This window comes from Delphinus delphis, chromosome 5, assembly GCF_949987515.2.
Source record: "Delphinus delphis chromosome 5, mDelDel1.2, whole genome shotgun sequence".
NCBI classification, from domain to species: domain Eukaryota; kingdom Metazoa; phylum Chordata; class Mammalia; order Artiodactyla; family Delphinidae; genus Delphinus; species Delphinus delphis.
The window spans coordinates 103,907,884-103,919,219 of record NC_082687.1 but is presented as its reverse complement, the minus strand read 5'-3'; positions in this window follow the sequence as shown (position 1 = coordinate 103,919,219).

Below are 11,336 nucleotides of genomic sequence, written 5' to 3'. Positions count from 1 at the left end.
GCACAGGCTCCGGACGTGCAGGCTCAGCGGCCATGGCTCACGGGCCCAGCCGCTCTGCAGCAAGTGGGATCCTCTTGGACCGGGGCACGAATCTGTGTCTCCTGCATCGGCAGGCGGACTCTCAACCACTGCACAACCAGGGAAGCCCCTGTTGTAACATTTTTAATCACAGTTTCAATTTCAGTGCTTGTGATTGGTCTGTTTATATTTTCTATTTCTTCCTGGTTCAGTCTTGGAAGGTTGTGCTTTTCTAAGGATTTGTCCATTTCTTCCAGATTGTCCATTTTATTGGCATATAGTTGCTTGTAGTAGTCTCTTAGGATGCTTTTATTTCTGCAGTGTCAGTTGTTACTTCCCCTTTTTCATTTCTACTTCTATTGATCTGAGTCTTCTCCCTTTTTTTCTTGATGAGTCTGGCTAATGGTTTATCAATTTTGTTTATCTTCTCAAAGAACCAGCTTTTAGTTTTATTGATCTTTTTATCATTTCCTTCATTTCTTTTTCATTTATTTCTGATCTGATCTTTATGATCTCTTTCCTTCTGCTAACTTTTGGGTTGTTTTGTTCTTCTTTGTCTAATTGCTTTAGGTGTAATGTTAGGTTCTTTATTTGATACGTTTCTTGTTTCTTAAGGTAGGATTGTATTGCTATAAACTTCCCTCTTAGAAATGCTTTTGCTGCATCCCATAGGTTTTGGGTCGTCGTTTTTTCATTGTCATTTTTTTCTAGGTATTTTTTGATTTCCTCTTTGAATTCTTAAGTGATCTCTTGGTTATTTAGTAGTGTATTGTTTAGCCTCCATGTGTTTGTATTTTTTACAGATTTTGCCTGTAATTGATATCTCGTCTCATAGGGTTGTGGTTGGAAAAAATACTTGATACGATTTCAATTTTCTTAAATTTACCGAGGCTTGATTTGTGACCCAAGATATGATCTATCCTGGAGAATGCTCCATGAGCACTTGAGAAGAAAGTGTATTCTGTTGTTTTTGGATGGAATATCCTATAAATGTCAATTAAGTCCATCTTGTTTAATGTATCATTTAAAGATTGTGTTTCCTTATTAACTTTCATTTTGGATGATCTCTCCATTGGTGAAAGTGGGGTGTTAAAGTCCCCTACTATTATTGTGTTATTGCCGATTTCCCCGTTTATGGTTGTTAGCATTTGCCTTATGTATTGAGGTGCTCCCATGTTGGATGAATAAAAATTTACAATTGTTATATTTTCTTCTTGGATTGATCCCTTGATCATTATGTAGTGTCTTTCTTTTTCTCTTGTAATAGTCTTTATTTTAAAGTCTATTTCATCTGATATGAGAATTGCTACTCCAGCTTTCTTTTGATTTCCATTTGCATGGAATATCTTTTTCCATCCCCTCACTTTCAGTCTGTATGTGTCCCTAGGTCTTAAGTGGGTCTCTTGTAGACAGCATATATACGAGTCTTGTTTCTGTATTCATTCAGCCAGTCTATGTCTTTTTTGAAGCATTTAATCCATTTATATTTAAGGTAATTATCGATATTTATGTTCCTATTAACATTTTCTTAATTGTTTGGGTTGGTTACTGTAGGCCTTTTCCTTCTCTACTGTTTCCTGCCTAGAGAAGTTCCTTTAGCATTTGTTGTAAGGCTGGTTTGGCGGTGTGAAATCTCTTAGCTTTTGCTTGTCTATAAAGGTTTTAACTTCTCCATCAAATTGGAATGAGATCCTTGCTGGTTAGAGTAATCTTGGTTGTAAGTTTTTCCCTTTCATCACTTTAAATATGTCCTGCCACTCCCTTCTGGCTTGCAGAGTTTCTGCCGAAAGATTAGCTGCTAACCTTATGGGGATTCCCTCTTATGTTATTTGCTGCTTTTCCCTTGTTGCTTTTAATATTTTTTCTTTGTATTTAATTTTTAATAGTTGATTAATATGTGTCTTGTTGTGTTTCTCCTTGGATTTATGCTGTATGGGATTCTGCACTTCCAGGACTTGATTGACTATTTCCTTTCCCATATTAGGGAAGTTTTCAACTATAATCTCTTCAAATATTTTCTCAGTCCCTTTTTTTTCTCTTCTTCTTCTGGGACCCCTATAATTTGAATTTTGGTGCATTTAATGTTGCCCCACAGGTCCCTGAGACAGTCCTCAATTCTTTTCATTCTTATTTTTTTATTCTGTTCTACAGTAGTTATTTCCACTGTTTTACCTTCCAGGTCACTTATCCATTCTTCTGCCTCTGTTATTCTGCTATTGATTCCTTCTAGAGAATTTTTAACTTCATTTATTGTGTTGTTCATCATTGTTTCTTTGCTCTTTATTTCTTCTAGGTCCTTGTTAAATGTTTCTTGTATTTTCTCCATTCTATTTCCAAGATTTTGGATCATCTTTACTATCATTACTCTGAATTCCTTTTCAGGTAGACTGCCTATTTCCTCTTCATTTGTTTGGTCTGGTGGGTTTTTACTTTGCTCCTTCATCTGCTGCATATTTCTCTGTCTTCTCATTTTGCTTAACTTGCTGTGTTTGGGGTGTCCTTTTCACAGCCTGCAGGTTTGTAGTTCTCGTTGTTCTTTGGTGTCTGCCCCCAGTGGGTAAGGTTGGTTCAGTGGGGTGTATGCACTTCCTGGAGGACAGGACTGGTGCCTGTGTTCTGGTGGATGAGGCTGGATCTTGTCTTTCTGGTGGGCAGGACTGCATCCGCTCGTGTGTTTTAGGGTGTCTTTGAACTTAGTATGACTTTAGGCAGCCTTTCTCCTAATGGGTGGGGTTGTGTTCCTGTCTTGTTATTTGCCATGGGGTGTCCAGCACTGGAGCTTGCTGGTCGTTGAGTGGAGCTGGGTCTTAGCATTGAGACAAAGATCTCTGGGAGAGCTCTCGCCGACTGATATTACATGGGGCTGGGAGGTGGTCCAATGTCCTGAACTTGGCTATCCCACCTCAGAGGCTCAGGCCTGACACCTGGCTGGAGCACCAAGACCCTGTGAGCCACACGGTTGCTTAGTGTCATTCTTCCCCAACAGTGTTTTGCTCCTCTCAGCCTGGTGCTGATGGTGGTCTCAGTCTGCTGTTGTCTCCCTATAGGCAGGCCAAAGCCTGAAACACAGTGGGCCCTGAAGAAATATCAACTCTCCAATAGGTTTTAAATCAGATTTGCTTTAGAAATTGACCCTAGTGATGTGTTTCCCTGAAAAACAAACTCTTAGTTAGGGCAGAATAGACCATTAACTTGCTCCAAATGGTGTCCCAGTGTGATCACACCCAGAGTTTGATTTTTTAGCTTCTCTGAGTACATTAACCTCTCTGATTTGTATAAGAATTCTATGAAACTCAACCCTTGTGAAATAAAGATTAAAAGGATTTAAAGGAAATTAAAATAATATTTGAATGCCTTTTAGAGATTATGTAACCTAATCCTTGATTCTTAAGACATTTATCCAGTTCTGTGACATTTTATTCAAGCAGAGCAGCAGACTAAGTTTTAAATTTGTTTTTTTTTAAATAAATTTAATTATTTATTTATTCATTTTTGGCTGCTTTGGGTCTTTGTTGCTGAGCACAGGCTTTCTCTAGTTGTGGAAAGCAGGGGCTACTCTTCGTTGAGGTCCACGGGCTTCTCATTGCAGTGGCTTCTCTTGCTGCAGAGCACAGGCTCTAGGCATGTGGGCTTCAGTAGTTGTGGCACGTGGGCTCAGTAGTTGTGGCCCGTGGGCTCTAGAGCACAGGCTCAGTAGTTGTGGCACACGGGCTTAGTTGCTCTGCGGCATGTGGGATCTTCCTGGACCAGGGCTGGAATGCGTGTCCCCTGTATTGGCAGGCGGATTCTTAACCACCGTGCCACCAGGGAATTCCAAGTTTGTTTTGTTTTAATGTGAGTTTGTCTTCTAGTCTCTCTTTTATCTTTTCCAATTTTTCCCTTTGTGAGTTATTTACACTTAAATGAAAATTAAGCATGTTTGTATATTTAGAAGATAAGGAGGAACAAATTTACAATCAAATTTGCAGTTGAAGAAAACAGAACATTTCCTGTTTTCTCAAAATTTCAGCTGATGCCTCAAAGCTGGAGAAAATGGGTGATACATTATGAGAAGCACATTGGGCTTAATAAGAGCTATCAAAATTGTGTTATTTTTCTCGTTTTTCCCTCAAATTGCCACGCCCTTTTCAAAAGTATTCAACCTAGATAAATGTTAATCTCTATTTTTATCCTAGTTTTTTGTCACTCTAGTAGCCCTTCATATTAGTTTGCAATTCGCCTCTTGTTCTTTAGCTGCCCCAGGATGCTTGGATCTGAATTTACAGTGGCAACAAAACAACTTGCCATCAAAGCCCCAGCTGGAACCCTGAGGCTAGTTAGCTACTTTCAATACAGAGGAATACTTCCTCTGTATTCCCTGCCTTTCTAGTGCCTTTGATCTATAATCCACATTGCAAACCCCTCCATCTAATTTATATCTTTTCCCTCCCAGAGCTATCCTTATCTTGCTGATTCTACTTCCACCTCTTTTTACTGGAACTACATGGAATCCCATCTTATTTTAAAGAAACTCCTCTATAATACACAACATCTTGACAATTCCCTCTGCCTTTTGCCCTAACTATAACCTGGCTCTCCTCTAATGATATAAAGGTCCTCCACAGAAGCTGTTAATTCTCCTTGTATTTCACAGTGAGAAGATACATTCATCTTTCTCCTGTTTACCCACTGCAATTACATTCTTATTACATTTAATATTCATCCAAAAATCCCTCCTTATTTGAGCCCCTAAAAATTCAGCTATATCCTATGCTTCTCACTTTCATCCCAGCCATTAACTAGCCTCCACTTTCTTTTATCACCTTTAGTATCCTGATTATAGTCTTTTATTCCACCAATTCCTGTCATTATTCTGAAAGACAATGTCCATGTGGACAACCATCTAACAAACTTCACTCTCATTCCCCTCTGACAAAACATTATTAAGGTCTATATTTTGGGCCTTGTCATCTTCCCAAATTCATCTGAAGTTTGAAAATATAATCGGCACACCTATGTTTACACCTCTACCACTATCTCTTCCCACTAAGCATCCATGAGAACTTATACCTTCTTTACTCAAACTGACCCTAGGAACCAGCACTTCAAGGACATCCTCACAGCACTGTTGTTACTTTCCTGTGACAGTCACACCTCTGCCAGCCTGCTTTGTAAATCTCTATCCTGGAGGACTGATAGGTTTGAGTACAAATCAAACCTTCTCTAATTGATAACTGCATGTGCTTAGGCCTTAAATTTCCTGATTTTCAGTGTTCTCATCTATAAAATAAGGAAAATGTTGAAAATACTACATGAAACATTACATATAAAGTGCTAAGCTCATACCTGAATCAATATATTGTAGTCATTATTAACCATATTGTCTTTAAAATGCATTGTCTCTGAAACTATACAGTGCTGGAGAAAATCATAATGGCTAGTTACCAATACAGAGCTGTGATTTTCAACCACAATTACTCAACATTATTGGCCAACTAGTTTTTGTTTTACTCATGAATCTTCCTTCATCATTTTTCTTTGTAACTACATAAAATTTTACCAGTCTTCTCAATTTTTCTTCCAGCAACCACCTACACTTCCTTGCAGTTATCATTCATAGGCAAAACCCAAAGATGTTGCACTGGAGTTGTATTAGCTTATTTCCCATTTATCCCTAAACTTATCTATGTTTGCACTGATCCATCCATCTATATTCATCCAACCATGTATGCATTCAAGAAATACTTATCAAGCAACTGCTATGCACCAGATGCTGGGGATTCAGTGGAGAACGAGACTGAGAGTTCTTTTACTCCTGAATCTGATACTCCACCATGGCAGACAGTCATTGAACAAGTTATTAAAGTTCTCCTAGTCTTACAAAGGAGAAAGCAACTTTCTGCAGGTACATAAAGTACTCTTAATTCTGAATATTTTTCAGCTTGTGAAGAAGAGGATGAAAGGTTTATGAAGCAGAAAGAATGGCATATGCTAAACCCTTAGGGAAGGAAAGAACAATCAAGGAACTAAAACAGTGTCTCTGGACCACAAGGAATGAAGAAGGAGAGAACAACAAATGGAGCTGAGACTGCTAGTGATTCACCAAAGCCATTCTCCACATTTTCCTCATAGTTTCTGGATATATGAATGCCCAACGGCATTAGATTTCCCATCTTCCCTCGGAATGAAGTGTGGTATGTAGCTACATTCTTTCTAATGGTGTCCCACTTCCATGCCTTACCCATAAAACACCCCATGCAAGCTTTTCTACACTCTTTGTTCTCAGGAGTCATCATTGCCAGGCAATGTTCAGAACAACCTTGGAAGTCAAGCATTAGAGATTGATGAGTTCATCAGCATGGGTCCCAGTGTAGAGCAGAATTCACCTGGTATGCCAACCCTGGACTGTTGTAAGACTGAGAAATAAATTTCCACTGCCTTACTTTTGGAGGTCTACCTGTTATAGTGGTTTAGTTTACTCTAACGGGAAAAGTGAGAAAGGGATATTTTATGCAGAATCTTGTAGAGCATAATAAGAACTGGAAACAATTGATGGATGTAAAGAAGAGGGAACAGTCAGTGATACATCGTAAGTTTCCAGTTGGAGCTACTGAATGGAAATGGTCATGCAATTTGCAAAATAGGGAACACTGAGGAGCAAATTTAAACATCAAGAACATTAGTTCCATTTTGCACAGATTAAGTTTAAGATGGCTGTGAATAATTCAAGTGAAGATGTTTAGTGGGTACATAGCTATACAGGTATGGAACTCAGAAAGGAGATTTCAGCTGGAAAGAAAAATATGAGTGTGGTAGATATAAAAGAAAATTGAAGCCACAGGGATACATGAGATGAGCTCTTACAGTTAAATGCTCTTTCACTGAGTGGTAAAAAGAAATTTATCTTTTCATTCTCAAACTATTTCTACTAATGGGTATATCTGGAGCAATGTAAGTTGTAGTTAAAGTACCTGTATTGCCCCAATAACCCCTCAAAAATAGAAGCTGTGACAAACCAAGCCATTAGTACAACTATACAAATATCTACTACAAGTTTATTAATTAAATCATAGTATCCTTCTACTTTAACATATAAATAGAAACAGAAATTATACTTTACTTCTAACATAATTGAGCCACAGGAATCCCATGATTGTATCAAAATATTCTCCTCATATATTCTGTTGCTGCCTACAGCAAACGTCTTTCATTGTATCTTTGCAGCTAAGCTTTTAGCACTTCTCGTATTTCCCACTGTACTCCTAAGCTTGATCTGAAATCTATTATGCCACTCTTTTCCATTTGAACAACTGCTCTTCAGATGTTTAGCACACATTGCTGCATGTATGGGGAAGGAGAGAGAACCAACCAGTTAGTACGAGCTTACCACGTGCTCTACACATGTTATCTCTTTATTCCTCAGAGCAAATCTCATGGGTTAAAAGAAGTGTAATCCAAAAGCACCAGACAAGTTTGACTGGGTATCCTTCCACTCTTGTCCCCTCACCAGCAGATGAAACAGCAAACCTCCAAAGATTTATGTCTCTGGGTTAAACCTGTCCCGGTATCTGGAAGGTTTGCTCTTATCCCATAGGTCTCATCAAGGTCAAATTTCACCAACTAGTCAATGCTTCTCTAGCACATACTACGCACCAAAATAGGACTCAGATGGGAGAGACTCTAACTTATGCATACTTCATATAAGCAACAAAATTTTTGAAAACAGAAAGTTGGAACCTTGTCTCAATTACATTAGGAAGGAGAAGAGGTGAGGAAGAATGGAGTTCAAGCTGCTGGCTAAGGTATAAACCAGATTCCTGTACCTCCTGATATTAGGAATGGACATCTGAGAATGGACAACTGAGAACTAGACTCTTCTCTATGCAACTTCCTACTTGGCATAACCATATGTTTGTCAAACGGGGTCATATAACATGTACATACCTGATTCTGATCTCCAACCCCCAAACTGACTTTTCCCTCAGTCTTCCCCATCTTAGTAAATGTTACCATTACATACCTAGTTGCCCAAGTCAAAAACTTATAAGTCTACACTGTACACAAAAACTAACCCCAAATCAATCTTAGGTTTAAATGTTGAATGTGCAACTATAAAACTTCTAGAAGAAAACATGGAAGAAAATCTACATAACCCTGGGTTTGGTGATGAGTTTTGCATATACCAAAAACATGATCCATGAAAGAAAAAATTGACTTTAGATTTTATCAAGTTTAAAAGTCTACCCTGCAAAAAAAAAAAAAAAAAAAAAAAGTCTACCCTGCAAAAGACACTGTAAGGAGAATGAGAAAATAAGCCACAGGCTGGAAGAAAATATTTTCAAAACACATATCTGATAAAGGAGTTACATCCAAAATTGCAAAGAACTCTTTTATCCAAAATATACAAAAAACTCTTAAAACTCAACAATACAGAAACAACTGAATTTAAAAATAGGCAAAAGCTCTGAGCAGACACTTCATCAAAGAAGATACACATACAACAAACATATTAAAAGATGCTCACTATTATTTGTCATTAGGAACTGCAAAGGAGAACAAGAGTGAGATACAGCTACGCACACATCTATTAACATGGCTATACAGCAGAAACTAACACACCATTGTAAAGCAATTATACCCCAATAAAGATGTTAAAGAAAAATAATAATCTAATGGAAGATGAAGACCCTCCATGAAGTGATAGGGAAAGAGAAAAAAGGACTTCACATGATGGTGACTGTGAGGATTTAAACTGACATGTATCTATTAAATTACTACTAAGCATGAGGTCATATAAATTTCCTTAGCAGTGAAAAGACCAAAACCAATTTCGATTTGAAAAAATAATTCAGATGACAGAAATATAGAATTGTATAATACAATTTGATACTTAATAAATATTGTAATTGCTCTATAATCAAAATTAATTAACTAATTAATTAATAATAAAATGGCTATGATCCCCAAAACTGACAATATAATTACTGGTGAAGATACAGAGCAACAGGTCTCTCATTCATTGCTGGAGGAAATGCTTCTATGTTTTGGAAGAAAATTTGAATTCACTTCTCCTATACAGACCATTTTTAAGACTCTTTCTTAAGTGTAACCATAGCAACTCATATATTGGAAATCAGAATTTAAATTATTATGTACTTTACAAATGAACTTATTTACAAAACAAAAACAGAGTCACAGATGTAGAAAACAAGGCTACGGTACCAGAGGGGACAGCAGGGGTGGGGAGGGATGAATTGGGAGATTGGGACTGACATATACACACTACTATATATAAAAAACAAAATAAAGTAAAATAGATGATTAATAAGGACCTATATATAGCACAGAGAACTCTTCTCAATACTCTGTAATCACCTATATGGGAAAAGAATCTAAAAAAGAATGGATATATGTATATGTATAACTGATTCACTCTGCTGTACAGCAGACAATAACACAACATTGTAAATCAACTGTACTCCAATAAAAAATTTTAATAAATTATTATGTACTTTAACATATCTGAGTTGGAACAATACTACCAAGTAAAATTGAACTCCAGGAGCAGATATTCCAAAATATTTATTTTTCTAAGTATTTCTGTAAGAAATCATGACCTACCCTGAAACAGTCTTTTTGATTTTTCATAGTTATGCTCTTACACTTCAGGAAAAACAAGATTCAAATTTTATTGAGAACTCCTTAATTGTCCTTCTGCCTTTTCTTTTATACAAGTGAATTTAATATAGGTGATTTTTTTGCTCCGAAAACTGAGTCTGTTGAGAATTTCAGGTATACTTTCCAGTCCTGTACAATGCCCCATATCCCAGTACTTTTCCAGTTTTAGGAAAGAACATGGAGACTGTTAGATTCTACACTCCTTGGAGTGGCTCTGAGTCTTGAGTGATGAGAAAATCTGAATGGCTAGGAGAGCAGGGCACTGTCCCCCCAAGCAGGGCACTCTTCCCCCCACTTGTAAGAAAGAAGGCAAAGTTGTCAGTAATTTCCAACTTTCTTTTTTATATCATCTCCCCTTGCAGAGGTGCTTCCCTTGTGAATTCACAGTATTCTTTTGCTATTCCTAGTCCCCATGAAAGAAGTCAGCAATATGCTAAAATCCAGCTAAAGATATTGTGATTTAATATGTTTATTTTAAAAAGTGTTCCACTCCCTCTCCCTGGAGAGAGCAAGCCTTCAATCCAAAAGGAGCAACTACACAACAGTGAAATGGTAAGAATTATAGGATCTGGGTGGTAGAGGTATTTTGGAGATGTCTTTCTGGCACCCTTCAATTGCCTTCCAAAAAATGCAAAGCCTGCTGCAAGCACATATGCCCAAAGATATAACAGAGAATTAGGCCTGTAATTACAGAAAGACATAGTTCAATTAATTCTCTTTTTATCATTAATTGTTCCTAAGTGGATCATAAATTAGGACTGCCACTTATCTACATATTTGCTGGCTTGATAATTAATTACGTGACCCAGTATGCACTCCTATAGATCAAGATGTTTTCTTCTGCTGTTCACCAAATTCTATCTTTCTCCTTAAGTTTTGCTAAGTACAACAGAAAATGTTTTCCTACTCTGCTTTTTACATCCTCTGCTCTGCAGTTTGGTACATATTCAAACTTAGTTTTAATAAGAATTGCAAACTTCCACAACTGTTCCTAAATTTCATTCTCTCCTCCCATGTGTGTGAAAGAAGGACTTTGTTCCTTAGTACTGCCCTCATTTGAAGTTATTTACTTTCTGTAGCGGATGCTTTGAATAGTCTAATCGTACATCTCACAAACCGAGAGAAAACGTTTCTCGAATCATAAAAAAGCATAATTATGAAATATAATAGATATGATAGCTTTAATATATTGCAATTTTCAAAGTCCCAGGCCTAATACCATCCTCTCCAACAAATATTCCCTTGTACAGGGGAGAGGCTTGAACTTCCAGAGCTTGGCAGAGGAGCATGAAAATGCATAACTTCCACAAACCAAAAGGGATACCCTGGAATTTAGTCAGGCTTGTTCAGCCTTTAAGGACGTCCTTCCAGGATAATAGTCGGCTGTGGATAATAACCTGCAGAAAAAAGAAGCATGGCCTATGCCACCTCAACAGCTGTTGAGCAAGAGCCATGAGAAGCTGGTAGACATCAATGCATCAGGAAGCAGAGTATCCAAGGTCCAAGCTGGGTAGATAGAGTTCTTCAAGAACCCACAAAAAGGCCCCACAAAAGCAAGCTAACTTTTATGCATCTGGCAGACAGAGGGCCTAAAGCCAAATAACAACAGTACCATTTCCTCTTAGGCCCCTCCCTGTCCCAGCGCTGGAGGTGAAAGGATG